The 17,289-nt window shown below is 42.4% G+C and overlaps 1 long non-coding RNA gene across 1 annotated transcript; it reads right to left on the bottom strand.

The window, feature by feature from the left end:
• Positions 1 to 3,926: 3,926 nt before the first annotated feature.
• Positions 3,927 to 7,233, bottom strand: LOC123136901 (uncharacterized). Its single transcript, XR_006467462.1, has 2 exons — positions 6,690 to 7,233; positions 3,927 to 6,310 (listed from the first exon to the last, which is right to left on the bottom strand). It is a non-coding gene; the product is annotated as an uncharacterized lncRNA (long non-coding RNA).
• Positions 7,234 to 17,289: the final 10,056 nt, after the last annotated feature.

The raw sequence follows: 17,289 nt of genomic DNA, 5'->3' as shown, positions 1-17,289 counted from the left end.
GGGTTTTCTGTTTTTTTTTGTGTTGGTTTGTTTTCTGTTTTGTATTTTCTTTCTGTTATTTATTTTCTATACCGTTTTATTTCATTTTAAATCTTTTAGGCATTTTCTAAAATATGTTTGTTGCACTACAATTACCCTTGTAATATTCGGCAACCACCGAACATTTTTGTTTCAATTTTTTTTTAAAAAAAAAATTTCTTGTTGACATTAATTTGAATTTGAATTTTGAAATGGTTTCGAATTCATGCAAGATCACCAACAGTAACCGAGGTGACGTGGCATCGTTAACGGAGGTTTACTGTAGCTTAATTACCCGGGCGTCACAATTACTATATATTATAAATAGCAAGTGTGGAATAATGATGGATCGGAATGCAGAATTATACTAGGCAATTGTTGATGAGATCGATAATCATTATTGCAAGTTTATATGAGGGAGATGCATAAGCTAACATACTTTCTCTACTTGGATCATATGCACTTATGATTGAAACTCTAGCAAGCATCCGCAACTAATAAAGATCATTAAGGTAAAACCCAACCATAGCATTAAAGTATCAAGTCCTCTTTATCACATACGCAATGACCCCCTTACTCGGGTTTAAGCTTCTTACTCTAGCAACCCACTATAAGCGAATCATGAACGTATTTCAACACCCCACAGCGGGAATCCTTCAGGTGTGTGCGACACGGAAGGCGCCGTAGGACAGCACCAAAATAAAATATACAACTCAAACCAACCTAGATCATCAATCAACCCAAAAGACAAAAGAAATCTACTCAAAACATCATAGGATGGCAACACATAATTGGATCATAATATGTGGCATAAAGCACCATTTTCATGTAGGGGATTACAGCGGCGTGCGGGAGAGTGGACCACTTAAAAGAGATGAGGAAGGTGATGAGGATGGTGATGTCAATGAAGACGATCACCGCGGCGATGGTTCCCCCGGTGCCACTCCGGCACCACCGAGGGACAGGGCGAGAGAGTCTCCCCCTTGAGCTTCCTCCTCCATGGCCTCCCCCTAGATGGGGTGAGGTTCTCCCTCTGGTCCTTGGCCTCCATGGTGACGATGGCCCCCTTCGGCGTCCTCCTCCATGGCCTCCGGTCATGATGGCCCCATCCAGCGGGGTGCCGGAGAGGGCCTAGATTGTTTTTTTCATGGCTACAGACGCTTGTGGCGGCGGAACTTTCGATCTAGGATTCTTTTGGGGGTTTTGGTATTTATAGGAATTTTTGGCATCAGTCTCATGTCAAGGGGGTCCACAAGGTAGCGGGAAGCCAGGGGGCGCGCCCTAGGGGGGGTGCGCCCTCCACCCTTGCCGTTTCCTCATGAAGCTTCTGGTCCAACTCTTGTGCTTTGGAGTTCATTTTTGGTCCATAAAAAATCACGTAAATTTTCAGCCCATTCCGAGAACTTTTATTTCTGCACAAAAAATGACACCACAGTAGTTCTACTGAAAACAACATCAGTCCGGGGGTTAGTTCTAATCAAATCATACCAAAACCATATAAAATTGTTGTAAACATGTCATGAATACTTCATAAATTATAGATACGTCGGAGACGTATCAGCATCCCCAAGCTTAATTCCTGCTCGTCCTCGAGTAGGTAAATGATAAAAGAAATAATTTATGAAGTGTGAATGCTAGCATAGTGCATAAATTTGTTCAATTAAAGTTCCAAACACTTTTTCTAGCATCATTATATATCATAAACAGTAGCTCATCTCATAAAACTTCTCATGATCAAGTAGCAAGCTATTCACAAGTTAAAGTATAGACCATAAAGTTTCTTGAAAGCTAACAAACTATGCTTTCAATAGGGATGAAAACGGCACGGAAACGGACGGAACTGGGTGCTACCATATTTGTTTTGCATTTTTTTGCAGAATCGGAAACGAATACGGAAACCCCAGAAACGAATACAGAAACAAATACTACCGAAAACAGACGCAGAGCAAATACAGAGCGGACACGGAAACAAAACGGTTTGTTGACTACAACATAAAAACCCCTTGAATCATAGAGAAATATAGACAAAAAACCAAAAAAATTGAATTGTTAACATGAGTACAAAGTAATATGGTTGTTTTAGCAACATAGGATAGTATAGCAGTACATGACAATTCCGTATAGGGTCTAGTTGAGTACGTGTCTGGTAGTAAAAGTTGCTCCTCAAATGATCCATTCTGCTAATTCTACTCATTGTGGCATTGTATGTTGTTTGGTAGTTGGGCTACAAAGTAGCCATAGACCTATAGTAGAAATGGAAATTCTATATCTATGAAAACGGAAAGTTTCGTTTCCACGTCTATTCCACCGGAAAACGCCGTTTCGTTTTTGTTTCTATTTCCGCATAAAAAATCCATTTCCATTTCCGTTTTCATATTTCCTCTCCGTTTCCATTTTTTCTCCGAAAAAACGGAAACTTTCCACTCCATTTTCATCCCTAGCTTTCAGTGACCAAACAATTGCAATTCGTCTTATTTTCAGGAAGGGTCTATGTAAGAGCTTTGATTTAGCAAATTCCACATACTCAACTATCATATAGTCTTCCATGATTGCTAACACTCAAAGCATATTTTTAGAACAAATAGCATCCATCAAACACAAAGGAAGATATGGGCTTAATATTTCGCCTCCCAACTTACTTATCATATAGATAATTGTCAACAATAATAATTCATGATAAAATATATTTGAATGGCCATATATGCTTGGATCTTTTCCCACCATATGATGCTTGCCAACTAAAGAATAATTAAGGTTGAAATAAGAAGGAAAACTATTGACTCTTGCATAAAAGTAAATACATGAAAGTTAAAGATAGTCCCTTCGCAGAGGGAAGGAGAGGTTGTCATGCACTTTTTAATTTTGGATGTGCAAACCCTTAATGCAAAGGAACGTCACATTGTATTGCCCTTTGTGATAGCAACCTTTATTATGTAGTCCATCGCTTTTATTTGTTTACCATCACAAGTTCGTACAACTCTTATTTTCCCTTACAATAAAAGATCATACATATTTAGGAGCAATTTTTATTGCTTTTTGCACCGATGACAACTTACTTGAAGGATCTTATTCAATCCATAGCTAGATATGGTGGACACTCATGGCATTGAACGGGGTTTAAGGGTTTTTGGATGCACAAGTAGTATCTCTACTTAGTACAAATTTTTGACTAGCAAAAGATCCTAAGCAAGCACCACATGTTGGAGGATTCATAACAATATAACTTCTATACAAATATACCCAAATATAACTCATTACGTTGTCTTCCTTGTCCAATTTCAACTAATTTGCTCAAGTTTGGAAATAATTAATGGGGCCCACAATCATAGAAGATGTCTAAGATACTATATTTATATGTGAAATCTCTCTTCCTTCAATATTCTTTCATGAAATTTTCAAGTGACCAATGTTGTGTTTGCTAACTTTCAATAAATTTTACCACCTATACTTCATATATGTGAAGTCATTACTCCCCATGGGATAAGCATATGAATCATATATAATTTAATATTTATGATATTCAATTCATTTAACCATTTACTCATAGGATATAAGTGAAGCACGAGAGTAAAATGACAAAACTACTCTAGAAAGATATAAGTGAAGATCAATGAGTAGTCAAATAGTTAAATAGCCATGGGAGGACTCTCTCTCATTCAAGATTTCAGATCCAGTGATTTCATTCAAACAACAAGTAAAATGAAAATACGCTCCAAGCAAAACACATATCGTGCGACGAATAAAAATATAGCTCCGGGTAAGGTATACCGATAGTTTTGAAGACGAAAGAGGGGATGCCTTCCGGGGCATCCCCAAGCTTAGGCGCTTGGGTATTCCTTGAATACTAGATGAATTCCCCGCGCGTTGCTGCGGGTATTTTGGGATTAATTTGAGAAGCTATGCGTTAATGAAACAAAGAATGAAATACCCTGATATTTGTATAGAACCATAGTATGTTAGTAGTGCAAAAATACAGGGGTGTTAAGTTGAGACCGAAAATTTAAGAAGTACATAGGGTACAGAAATTATATTCAATGCAATCACTTCGTATAGTATATGTAGTAATGAGCCATGTGTCATGAAAATTGCTGGGGTCCTCGTTCTTGAAAATGGCTTGGAGGTGGCATTCACCCTTTTTGATGTAGCCAACAGTGATAATGTGATGTTCACGGGCAGTTGGTTGCTGATGTTTTCTCCCTGAAATTTGCTTCTGATAGTTCTCCATGATTTTGGATTTGTAGAATACATGAGATGACTCATTGCGTGCATGTGTATGATGTGTCTTCTTGGTACAACTGATGGAAGAGTGATGTGAGGCTTTAGAGGCATTCTCGAGTGCAAGTGTTAGAAGAGGAGATGATGGAAAACAATAAGAGGGTAGCAAGCAGATAATTATTGTGTAAAAAAGGAAAGTAATACGGTGTAAGAGAAGAGAGAATTAGCACCTGACGTTTTGTGGTAGAAATTTAAACATCATGATCTGCCAGATTCCTTTTAGGAAAAACCAAAAGTGAAGAGTTGGCTTAGCAAAGTAAACAGTAAGGGTAAAAATGAGAGAGCATCTGGCATCTTAACCATCTTGTATGGTAAGATTGCACATATTTTTGTTCACCCTATTTATTCGTGAAGAATTAGTATTGGCAGGTAGCATTGTCCATGGAGGTAACGGCTAGTAATGGGCTCTTAAGATATATATAATCTATGGAATTCTGCTAGCATTGGAAAACCATATTCTGAAGAAAAAGGAAAAAAATATAAGTTCACAAAAAACAATCCCAACCTGTAATGACCCATTGGTATATCAAAAACATGTGTCGGAGATCCAAAATATATGCAGAACTACCTAGGTATAAAGGGAGTGACCAAAATATGTCAATCTGCTGACCGAGACAAACATGTGGATTGAGGCTGGCCGCAGCCAGGTTCTTGCTCTGATCGAAAGACCCCGAGAGCCAGACCAAGTGGAATAGCCTAAACTTTTTTATGTTTTATTTTCTTTTGATTATCTCTTTGTTTTGGTTCCGCTTGCATTCTCATCCCATACTAATCGCTATGAAAAGCAGTAAACACAGCATTTTCATCAAAAAAATGTGTCCATCAGTTGTATGTAAGATCCTGATTCAAGGGAAGAGAGGTGGTCGATCGTGAGTGTTTTGTGAGGTCATATTGATTAGGTAATAGTATAAAATAAATCCTAGAGTGCATTGTATACCTGCAAGCATAAACAGGTAAACCATGTTATTGCTAGAACATCCAGATCGTAGTGTACATACAATATCTAAGTAAAGCTCTACTTCATTGTTACATTATCATTCAGTTTGCTATAAATGATTTATGTGGTTCCTCCTTACTGTATGTTTTAGTGTGATTAAGCACATACCTTGTGGATTTTATTTCACTTGACTACTTTTGAACTATCCATCCTTTTCTGTTTGCAGAAATTTGATGTTTCAATTCTGTTTACAAGACTCTCACAATCACGTAAGTACTCACTTACATTACTTGGATGTATACCTGGCCATGGGAAGCCCGGCCCGGCCGGCCCGGCCTGACCCGGCCCGACGCTACCCCCGGGCCGGGCTCGGGCCTAGTTTTTGAGCCCGAAGGCCGGGCCGGGCCGGGCCCGGGCCCGTCATTTTTGCAGTTTACTGAAGGTCGGGCCGGGCCGGCCCGAAGCCCGACGGGCTTTTAGGTGTTCAGGCCGGGCTCGGGCCCAGAAACACAGGCCCGATGGCCGGGCCGGGCCGGGCCCGGGCCTGGGTTTTTTGTGTCGGGCTTGGCTAGGCCCGGCCCGAAGCCCGGCCTGGCCCGAGGTTTGGCCAGGTATACTTGGATGCAATTGATACCTTACCATAGTTTAAAAGTTATTAGAGGATGAATCGTTGCTATATAAATTTTAACATGTACTTGAGATCTCAAATGAAAAAAAAAATTGGCATGTAATCTAAGTTGCCTGAAACACACTTATATATGATTAGCTTTTATAGCATCCATATTTAAGTCACCCACTTCTTATATATTCTTTCAACGGTGACGGGCCTTTAACTATATCCTAGTATATTAGAATATAACCAAGGGATGATTGGTGAACTATGCATTTGGAATTTAGAACAAATTGCAAGCATGAGAATTTCAAGCAGCAACCCTGAAAGTGACCAAAGCTTTGTGATGATAAAGATTAGCCACGATCAAGAGTAGAGAAAATCTTTGCCAATGATTCGTATGTGAGATCATGATTCAAGAGTAGAGAAGGTTGTCGGCAGTGCAGTTTCGTGTGGACTGGACCGCGTACCTGCAATTATAAAAGAACAAACCATGTTATTGCTAAAACATCCATATTGTTGTATATACATAATCGTGAAGTAACTACATTAGTCATAAGAAATCCATGATGGATTATCTCATTCTGATCATAAAATGCACCGAGTGAATATTTTTTCGATTGTAGCATATTGTTAATCTCTGCAGAAGAATACAAATGCAACAAAAGCTACCATCAAGGCCAAACTCTATGGGGTAGGATTGCTGCTGGTAGTCAGAAGATTGGAAAAAAAATAGAGAAGCGAGTAGATGGGACTATTCCGATGAAAAATAAAGTTAGGGGAAGGAATTAGAATGAAACAATAAGGGTTTGAAACCTCAAACACAAAAGAAGTATAGTAAGTGCTTACCTCGTTGGATATAAGAAATATAAACAATTCCGGATTGCCAGCAGCATGCCACCTGCTGCCAAAGAGAGGAAGGTGCGTGAGTCTATCCCAAATAAAAATAAATAAAGGGATCTGGATGCTCCAGGGGAGAGGAATACAGGGATTATATGAATTGAATGAAAAACAACGGCAATGGGGAAAATCCCCAACTTAGCTGCCATGTGTTTATCAGAATGATGCCTCTGCACGGTCTTTGGAGGCATGCGGTGGTTGGGGTCGTGGCAAGGCAGCCGCAGTGGTGTCTACAGGAGGAGCGCCGCCGCTTCCGATATGGGTTCTTGGCAGTTGTCCGGTCGGCTTGGCAGACATGGACGGCCAAGTGAGGGAAGTAGTTCGGCCGGCTTGGCAGACACGGACTGCCGGGGGAGGGATCGAGGGAGGCGCCACCAGTGTGGACGCACGAAGAGGCTGCCGCCGGCTTGCGCGGAATGGCCGACTGGTGGTGGAGTTTTTGACCGATGGGAATATGTGATGAGATGTCGATTGGGTTGAGGATAAGATGATGTGTTTCATCGGTTACAGAAGATGGAAAGCGAACGATGCGTACTAAATGGAAATATTTGTTTTTGGACGTTCCAGAATTGCTGAGGTGGACTGTTGATGATGTGGATAGCTTGCATGTCAAGAGAAATGATATAAGGGGATGAACTATTTAGGTATTATAGATTACCTTGGGGCGCCTTGGGCATCCCCAAGCTTAGTGTCTTTCCATTTTTTATTCTCTTCATATTGATATCTCACCCAAAACTTGAAAAATTCAATCACACAAAACTTGACGGAACTTCATGAGATAGGTTAGTATGATAAAGGGCAAACCATTCACTTTGGTACTTTCAAAGACAAGATTCATAATTGTTGTCACACAATGCGTATTGTACCTTATCATTTCCACAATTTATATTGAGCAATATAAGCCATAGAAACTACTCCCTCCGTCCCAAAATTCTTGTCTCAGATTTGTCTAAATACGGATGTATCAAGTCACGTTTTAATATTAGATACATCCATATCTAGAAAAATCTAAGACAAAAATTTTGGGACGGGGGGAGTAGAAAACAAGCAAACTTGTGACAGCCTGGTTTTTGCCCTCTTCTTCTTTGCTTGATTTTCAGTTGAGTTGGTTTTGAATTTGGAGTTTTGAATCATTTCATTTGGACTTAACCACTTGGGTACCCCTTGATTTTCACCCAAGTGTTCCCTCTCCTCCTCACAACCATCATTTCACCCCTGGCCAACCCAAAAATATTGTTTGGAATATTTTTCTTAAATGAAAAATATTCATTTTGGCCTCCAAAACCCTAGCTAACCCTTTGAGCTCCAAAGCCACCCTAATTTTTCTTGCCCCAAAAATCCTGAGAAAAATCCCACTTATTCTTTGGACCCTAGGGCACCTTTCTGAGCAAAAATATTTCATCACTTTTTGGAATATTTTGGCTACAGAAAATAAAGTCACTTCTGGGCAGAAATGGTAGTTTCTACAACAACTACCTTTTTACTAGCTCCATTGTAGCTGGTTTTCCCTATGCCTATTTACCTTAATAAGAGTAAGTAAACCCCAGAGCTCAGCGCTTGAATCCCAGTGGTTTGACCACAGTAACTCTCCGAAGTTACTGTCCAGTAACTTGTCAGCAGCACAAGTTTACTTCTACTACACCTGGAACCTAACCAAACCGTGGTAACAACTCAGTTTACTAAGGACTACACGCCAGACATCTTTGTTAGTGCGTAGGGTGGCCTGATGTCATGGTTCACGCGGTGACCGCGTTCGTCCGAGTGTGTTGGCATGCAATACGCGCGCTCTACGCGTTGCCAGCGCCTCTGTTGAGCGCGTGCTCGCTGCCCAGCCGGCCAGAGCATGCCACACCTCGCCACCATCCTCGTCTCCACCTCCATAACTCCCCCCTGCCGCTCGCCAATGCCGGAGCTCGCCGCAGCGAGGACAGGCATGGTTCGGCCAATGGCACAGTGTGCGGTGCACTGTGTTCGTCTCTTTCCCCCTCGCTCATGTGCTCGTCCGCGCCCGCGCACAGTTCCTGTGTGACCTCCATCGTCTTCTCCTTCTCTATAGCGCCGTTTGTCGCCGGGCGCCGTGGACAGGTGTCCTCCGGCGGAGCCCGAGCCCTCCTCGCTGCCCGCTTATAAAAGCAGCCACCCGCAGCCTCCTGGAGCACCCACAGCCACTCCTACCTCCTCCTAGAGCCAGTAGAAGCCGCAGCCCGGCCGGGCAGGCCGCGGGCTGCCGTCCCGGAGCCGAGCTCGCCAGCGATCCCCTCCGGATCGTTCCCGCAGCTCCGGCCCCTCCCAAGCTAAGGCGACCCCACCAGGGCCTCCGCCTCTCCTCCGTGAAGCCAACTCACCCCTCTGGAGCCCCTGGAGCCGCCCCAAGCCACCGTCGTCTTCATCTCCGGCAACCTCCGCCCTCTGCCTCCGCTTTAGAGGTCAAATCCGACATCGCCCAATCATCGCTAGCTATGCTACGGGTACGGGCAGGTGCGCAAACATCTCCTCCGTCGATCCCTCCCTCTCGTTTTACTCCAAGAAGCCTCACCGCCGGCGTGAGCTCCGGCGAAGCGCCGCCTCCCTCTGTTTCCCTCTCCCCTCCCTCCGGCCTAACTAGCGGGGCCCACTAGTCAGCCACTCATTACGCGCGTGAAGCGGTATGAGTGGTGGCGCCCCGGGTGTTTACGCTTTCGACGTCACCCCCTCTGTTTATTTATTTCAAATTCATTTAAAATCCAGGAAACTTCAAATGGCCATAACTTTTTATCCATAAGTCCAAATGCATTGATTCTTTTTGCATTGTGTTCTGTGTCCGAAAGTCTAAGAGCGCCCAAAAGATGGGATTTTTCCTTGCTGTCTAGATTTTCTGGTAATTTTCAGAAGGTTTCTTGATGTTTTCTTTTTGTGGTTTTGGTTATTTTCAGAAGAGCCAGCTTGTCTTGAGGATCACCAGGAGCTTTGTGAACCTCATCAGTACTAAGGCAAGCCATAGTAACATTTTCATAGTGCCACTTCAATGTTTGTGATTTTCCTACTTGAACTTATGAATATTTGTGCATTTAAATTAGTTATATAATGATTATATTCTGTTAAATGCTTGTCATGTTAAAATACTTGAACTACATAATGTTTGAAGTGAATCTTGTTGGTAAGCTAAGGAGAACTTAGTTGCAAGTAATGAATACATGATATGGTCATAGAGTTTGATAATTAGTTTAATTATTATTTTTGCATGATGAAAAATGATGAGATTGCTAGAAATGATTCTGGTGTAAGTGAGGTGTGATCTTAACCAGAGTAGCAGCATGAGTTGATGATGGCTCCGTTGGAGCATGGTTGATTCAGTTGTTTGCATGGTTATGTGATGCATATGTTAAGTGATGCATAGTATGGCATTATGACACCGGTTATTTTCACATTAAGTTGAACCTGATTAATAACTCAATTTGAATATGTTGTTGACTATAATATCCCAAAATTTCAATTTGGAATGTTATACATTAGATCATCATTGCATATCATATTTTATTTGCTTTTGGCTCGATCCTAGAAATTCTACGCAACTCGAGGACCCTCGGAGGGAGTTGGGGATTTTGTTATTTTCATATTTGAGTTTTCTCGAATTTTGAAAATAGGATCATTTGATTTTATTTATTTTATCTTCAATTATTTCTATTATAAAAATATGAGAGAGGGAATAAAATGACTTTCCCAAAATAAAGAAATATTGAGGATTTGATAATAAAATCAATTAAGATTTTATTTTGGAGTCTATTGTTATTTTTATTTGAATTTAGGAAAAATGCGCGTTTTTAAAAATTGCATTTAGGCCCCCAATAAATGTTCATCTTGTCCGGCTTGATTTTAGAAGCCGGGGAAAATTTATTTCGGGATTTTTGGAGTTCATTTAGTATTTCTTTTAATTATTTTTCTGCACAGGACTATTTATAAAAAAAACACAAACCGACTTTGGGCCGTGTTCGGCGAGGACTCCGCCTGGCCGGGCCTTTATAAGGCGCCGCCCCGAGCTCACCCGAGCCCCAGCCCACCCCGCACCAAACCCTAACCCTAGACCCGCCGCCGCCAACGCGCCACAGCCAGATCCCGCGCCACCCGCCGCCGCCGCCCCGCTGACCCCTCGCCGGAGGTAGCCACCGCCCCGCCGCCGGTGGTTTTCCTCGAGAAAACCGTTCGGTTATTCCACCGGTTTTTCGTTCGGTTTATTTTAAAAAAAAAACCTAGATCTGTTTTTTCGGTTTAGTTTATTTAGCGGACGTTCGTCCATACGTTCGTTTTAACAAACGATTTTTGTTGTTTAGCCGCCGACAGCGAACGTTCGTTCGTTAGCCTGTTCGTCCGTTTTTCTTTTTCTCGGATTTTCCACGATTATTTCTGATAGTGATTTCCGACCTGTTTTTCGTTTTAGTATAACTTTTCGCTCGTTTATCGAAATCAGGCGATTCAAGCGCCTAGAGTTTCATCTTGAAACCCTCTTTCCGATTAACCAACTCAAAAAAGTTTTTTCTTTTGTAAAATTTGACATAGGTCCAAATTAGTAAATGAAGCTTGTTTCTTTCGTCGTTTAACTTTCATTGCCTCGTTTGATTTGTTTCTTTTTGCAAACCGGAGTTCTTAAGTTGAACTTTCCGGTTAGTTCTCTTATTTGAGTTTTACCCGTGCATTAGATGAGTACTTATTGTATGCTTGTTTGTTTGCGATAGAGTACCTGGAGTGGGCCGCTTGCTACTTCGAATCCCTAGGTTTCACGAATCATCAGCAAGGCAAGTAACACTTTGATCATACCTCTTTACTACCTAGTTTGATTGCATTAGATCAATCCTCAAACAATTGCATGATTAGGATCTGATTAATATGTGGGTTTTGGGAATTAGATGAGGTAGTACCTATTACCTGTATTATTATCAAACCCTTGGGAGTTACTTCTGCGTTTGCTTATAATGCCATGCTATGCTAGTAGACGTGGATTGGGTGAGTGTATCCATGACAGATGTGAGATTGTTATTAAGGGTTTATTTAAGGTGGCAACTTTAATACACATCTGGGTGGATAGAGCCACCTGGGTATTCCAGCGATTGCCTGTTTTTTATGGATCGCCACCCAAGCTCAAAGGGATCATGAGATTATTCATGCTAGAAACTTCCGTGTGCAGCCACAAGCTACTATAGGCTCTAGCATAGTTGATTAAGTCGTGTGAACTCTTACAGTGGTATACTAGCAGATGTAGGGGAAAGTAGGTGTAACTGTCTACCCGCTCGTAAGGTGTTAGTGCTTCTGAAGGACTATGTCTCGGTCATCCATTTCTCAAACACCTGGTAGTGCGAGAAATCCAATGGAGGAGATCGAGTCTTGTGGGGAAAAGTGCGCAAACCTCTGCAGAGTGTATACACTAATCATGGTTAGCCGTGTCCCCGGTTATGGACATCTTGAGTATCTAGTACTTGGATTATCATGTGAATCTCATCATGTTACTTTAATTAATATTGCTGGGTTTTAATGATGATGCTTAATTGGGATTGAGAGGGTGTCTACACTCTCAATGTTTAACAACCACCATGATAGTGAAATAAATTTATTCCTTTGCAGCAGGGAAAAATTGGCTTTATGCAAAACAGTAACCATGGAGCTTTCCACCAGCCATATATGTGTAGTATAGCATTATTCTTTCATTACTCTCTATGTGTTACATTACCAGCATATTCCATGTGCTGACCCATTTTCGGGATGCAACGTTTATGTTGCAGACTTTTCAGACGACGAGTAAGGTGCCTTTAGGTCGTGGTTCTATACTCAGTCATGCCGTTGGAGTTGATGGACTCACTTATCTTCCAAGCCTTCCCCTGTTATCGTTATTAGATGGCCTTAAGCCATATTTATTGTAATAAGTTCTCTTTTGAGACATTCGATGTAATAAGTGTGTGATTGCTACTCTGTTATAAATCCTTCAAGTACTGTGCGTGTCAGCATTACTAATCCAGGGATGACACTAAAGCACAAAGATTGGACTGTTTGAGGTCTGGTCGCTACAAGATGGTATCAAAGCACACGCTGACTGTAGGACACGACCACTAAGCTAAAAGCCCTAGATCACTACTCACTCTTCTCATTTCTGACTCCTCATCTTTTCTACTCTTTTAGGATGGTGGATACAAGGAACAAGTTCACGCAACCGGATGAAGATACACCCTTTGGACGTCACTTGAAGGAAGTCACTAGATACCTGAACATCAAAGTACCAAGCTTCACGAGGACCTACAACGCCACTTTACCTGAAGAGGAGCGCTGGACGGTTCAAGTTCAAGTTCCGGGAAGGACGTTCATGCCCGTCACTGAGCCCATAGAGTTTTCCTTTGATGCACCAACCTGGAGTCTAGGAAAGAGCATGGCAGCCCACATCACAATGGGACGTATTAGAGAAGTTTACCACAAGGATCTCAAGGATACAATCTACCAGATTTTTGGGCGCCGAGATGAGCAATGGGAGATGATCAGCACCAGGAAGGATAGATCAATTGCAGCTTTCATCTAGGAGTTAAACCAGCACATTCGACGCCAGGAGAACCAGATGTGCGCAGCCATGTTAGACCTGAAGAAGGCCATGACCAAGATCACGGAGCTAGAGGAAGAACTCAAGTCTACACGCGATGGATATGAGGAGGAAATAGCAACACTAGTGGAGAAGAACGATGATCTGAAGAAGAAGCTAAAGGTGTTCATGGGATTTCCCGCAACTGGAGGAGAAGATGATTGCACTTGTCCAGAGAACTACATCATCATCGACGACACCAACTCGGACCCAGACGATAGCGATGATGACTATGTTGATGAAGCTGGAGCAGATATCATGGAGTCTTCATCGGAGCAGTTTTTCTAGTCGACCACCATAACAGTAGTAGTATTCCCCCATGTATCTAGTATAGTCCGAGCACTTTTATAACGCTAGTTAGACCGTTGTATTCCCTTGTTTGATTGAATGAAGTGATTTTGTTTTCATTTGTCTCATGTGCACATGGGTAGTGTTTTTCCCTCTAGACCTCATTCTATTCTATATTCCCATCTTTTCTAAAACCCTCAGATGCCTCCGAGACGTGACAATGGATTCGCTTTCCCATCGGAGCTCACTCAGTTGATCCAGTAGCAGAATGCGTTAATGCAGTTGCTAGTCCAGAATCAGAATCAGGGGAACAACAACAACAACAACCCACCACCGCCACCACCCGTTGATCACTTAACCCGTTTTCTTAGGCTAAATCCGTCGGTGTTCTCCAGTAGCACCGAGCCGATTATTGCAGATGATTGGCTCTGCAAGACAGCAAGGGAGTTAACCACTGCAGGAAGCACAGATGCGGAGAGGGTGCGTTTTGCTGCACATCAGCTGGAAGGACCCGCAACATCATGGTGGAGAATTTCACAGCCATTTATCCTATCGACACTGTCACATGGGACCAGTTCCAGCAGGCTTTTCATACTGCCCATGTTTCAGCAGGAGCTATGGCCATGAAGAAGCATGAGTTTCGCAACTTGCGCCAAGAAGGACGGACAGTTGGCCAGTATATGGATGACTTTAGTAAGCTAGCACGTTATGCCCTAGATGACGTTGCTACGGATGCAGCTAAGCAGGAGAAGTTTCTGGAAGGACTGAATGATGAGCTGAGCATGCAGTTGATGGTAGCAACCTTCAACAACTACCAGGAGTTGGTAGATAGAGCTCTCATGATTGAAGGGAAGCAGCAGCAGATTGAGAACCGCAAGAGGAAGTATGGACAAGGGAAGTACAATTCTGGAGCTCAACAGGAGCCACGTTTTACCACGAAATCGGGAGGACATTTCCAGCATACCCATGGAGGAGGTAGCTCGCACGGTCATAATGGCCCCAAGAATGGTAATGGGAATGGAGGAAGCAACGGCCAGAATCATACCAACCCATCAACCCCAGCCAAGAGAGACCTGAGCCAAGTCACTTGCTTTAAGTGCTAGAAGACTGGACATTATGCCAATGAATCTCCTGAAGCCCAAAATGGAAATGGCAATGGAAGCTCAGGAAAGAAGCCGAACCCTTTCAACAGGGGACAGGTGAACCACGTTAATGTGGAGGAGGTTGAAGCCTAGCTAGATGTAGTAATAGGTAAGTTTTTGGTTAAGTCATTTACTGGAATCGTTCTTTTTGATATCGGTGCATCGCATTCATACATATCAAGGGGATTTGTGGATAAGTATAAACTGCCCACCAAGGTTCTTAGAACATCTATGTTAGTAAGCTCACCAGGAGCGGAGTATATGGCCAGTCGAGGATGTTTTCAAGTGCCATTGAGTATAGGTAGGCATGTTTTCCCCTCGGATTTAATCATTTTGGAATCACAAGGTTTGGATGTGATTCTGGGTATGGATTGGCTATCGATGTATGGGGGAAACATCGATTGCGCCAGTAAGTCAATTTTGCTTACCACCCCGAAGGAAGAAGGATTAAGTATGTATCACGGCATGAGCCGAAGAGGACACAAGTAAATTCCTTATCAGGAGTTGTGTAGGAGGAAGTACCAGTGGTGAGGAATTTCCCTGATGTATTTTCCGAAGAGTTGCCAGGCATGCCACCAGATAGAGACATTGAGTTTTTGATTAAGCTTTTGCCAGGCACAGGGCCGATATTCTAAGAGACTGTACCGGATGCCTGCACAAGATTTGGAGAAAATTAAGAAGCAAATTAAGGAGTTACTGGATAAAGGCTATATTCTCCCAAGTTCTTCACCTTGGGGATCACCAGTGTTTCTAGTGGAGAAGAAGGATGGATCATTAAGGATGGTTGTTGATTATCGAGGACTGAATGAAGTGACCATCAAGAACAAGTACCCACTGCCGATGATCAATGATTTGTTTGACCAATTGCAAGGAGCTAAGGTATTTTCCAAGATCGATCTGCGATCAGGATACCATCAGTTGAAGATTCGAGAGCAAGATATACCTAAGACAACTTTTACCACCAGGTACAGGCTATATGAGTATACCGTTATGTCATTTGGTCTCACAAACACACCTGCGTATTTCATGAACATGATGAACATGGTGTTTATGGAGTTTTTGGATAAGTTCATCGTGGTGTTCATTGAAGATATTTTGGTTTACTCGAAGAATGAGGAAGAGCATAAGGAGCATTTGCGTTTGGTACTGGAGAAGCTCAGAGAACATTAGTTATATGCCAAGTTCAGCAAATGTGAGTTTTGGTTGAAAGAAGTTGGATTCCTCAGACATGTTATATCCGGAGAAGGAATAACAGTAGATCCCACCAAGGTTGTCACTGTGACAAATTGGGTAGCACCAATGACAGTTGGAGAGATCCGGAGTTTTCTTGGGCTGGCAGGATACTACCAGAGATTCATTGAGAATTTCTCAAAGATTGCGAAGCCCATGACGGAGTTGTTAAAGAAGGATACCAAGTTCAAATGGACCGAGGAATGTGAGGCCAGTTTCCAGGAGTTGAAGAAACGTTTGGTTACATCGCTAGTGTTGATTTTGCCAGATCAGCGCAAGGATTATGAGGTGTATTGCGACGCTTCACGTCGAGGACTAGGAGCAGTGCTTATGCAGGAGGGAAGAGTTGTTTCATATGCTTCACGACAGCTTAAGCCCCATGAGCTGAATTATGCTACACATGATTTGGAGTTAGCAGCCGTAGTGCATGCATTGAAGACATGGAGATATTTTCTCATCGGAAACCATTGTGAGGTGTACACGGATCACAAGAGTTTGAAGTACATTTTCACGCAGAAGGAGCTGAATCTCAGGCAAAGGAGATGGTTGGAGCTCATCAAGGGTTATGATATGAGGTTGCATTATCACCTCGGAAAGGCTAATGTAGTAGCCGATGCGTTGAGCCGTAAGAGCCATGTAAACACACTCATGACCAGAGGATTACCAAAGGAATTAGCCGAGGATCTTCGTGAGCTATGTTTGGAGATAGTTCCGAGAGGCTACGTTGCAGCATTGGAGATTTGGTCTACTTTGATGGATAAGATCAGAGAAGCACAGAAGACCGACAAGGAGATTACCTCTATAAAGGAGAAGATAAGCAAAGGAAATGCTAAATGATTTCGTGAGGATGAGCATGATACCTTATGGTTTGAGGACCGCGTTTATGTGCCCAATGATCTGGAGATCAGGAAGTTGATTCTGCAAGAGGCCCATGATTCGCCATACTCGATTCACCCAGGAAATACCAAGATGTATTTGGATTTGAAGGACACTTTCTGGTGGACCGGTATGAAGAAGGATATTGCGGAGTATGTAGCAGTTTGTGATGTATGTCAGAGAGTGAAGGCAGTGTTGGAAATATGCCCTAGAGGCAATAATAAAAGGATTATTATTATATTTCCTTGTTCATGATAATTGTCTTTATTCATGCTATAACTGTATTATCCGGAAATCGTAATACACGTCTGAATACATAGACCATAATATGTCCCTAGTAAGCCTCTAGTTGACTAGCTCGTTGATCAACAGATAGTCATGGTTTCCTGACTATGGACATAAGATGTCGTTGATAATGGGA

The sequence above is a fragment of the Triticum aestivum genome, chromosome 6B (assembly GCF_018294505.1).
Source record: "Triticum aestivum cultivar Chinese Spring chromosome 6B, IWGSC CS RefSeq v2.1, whole genome shotgun sequence".
In the NCBI taxonomy this organism is placed as follows: domain Eukaryota; kingdom Viridiplantae; phylum Streptophyta; class Magnoliopsida; order Poales; family Poaceae; genus Triticum; species Triticum aestivum.
Note: the sequence above shows the minus strand (reverse complement) of the source record. Positions and strands in the feature narration are given on the sequence as shown.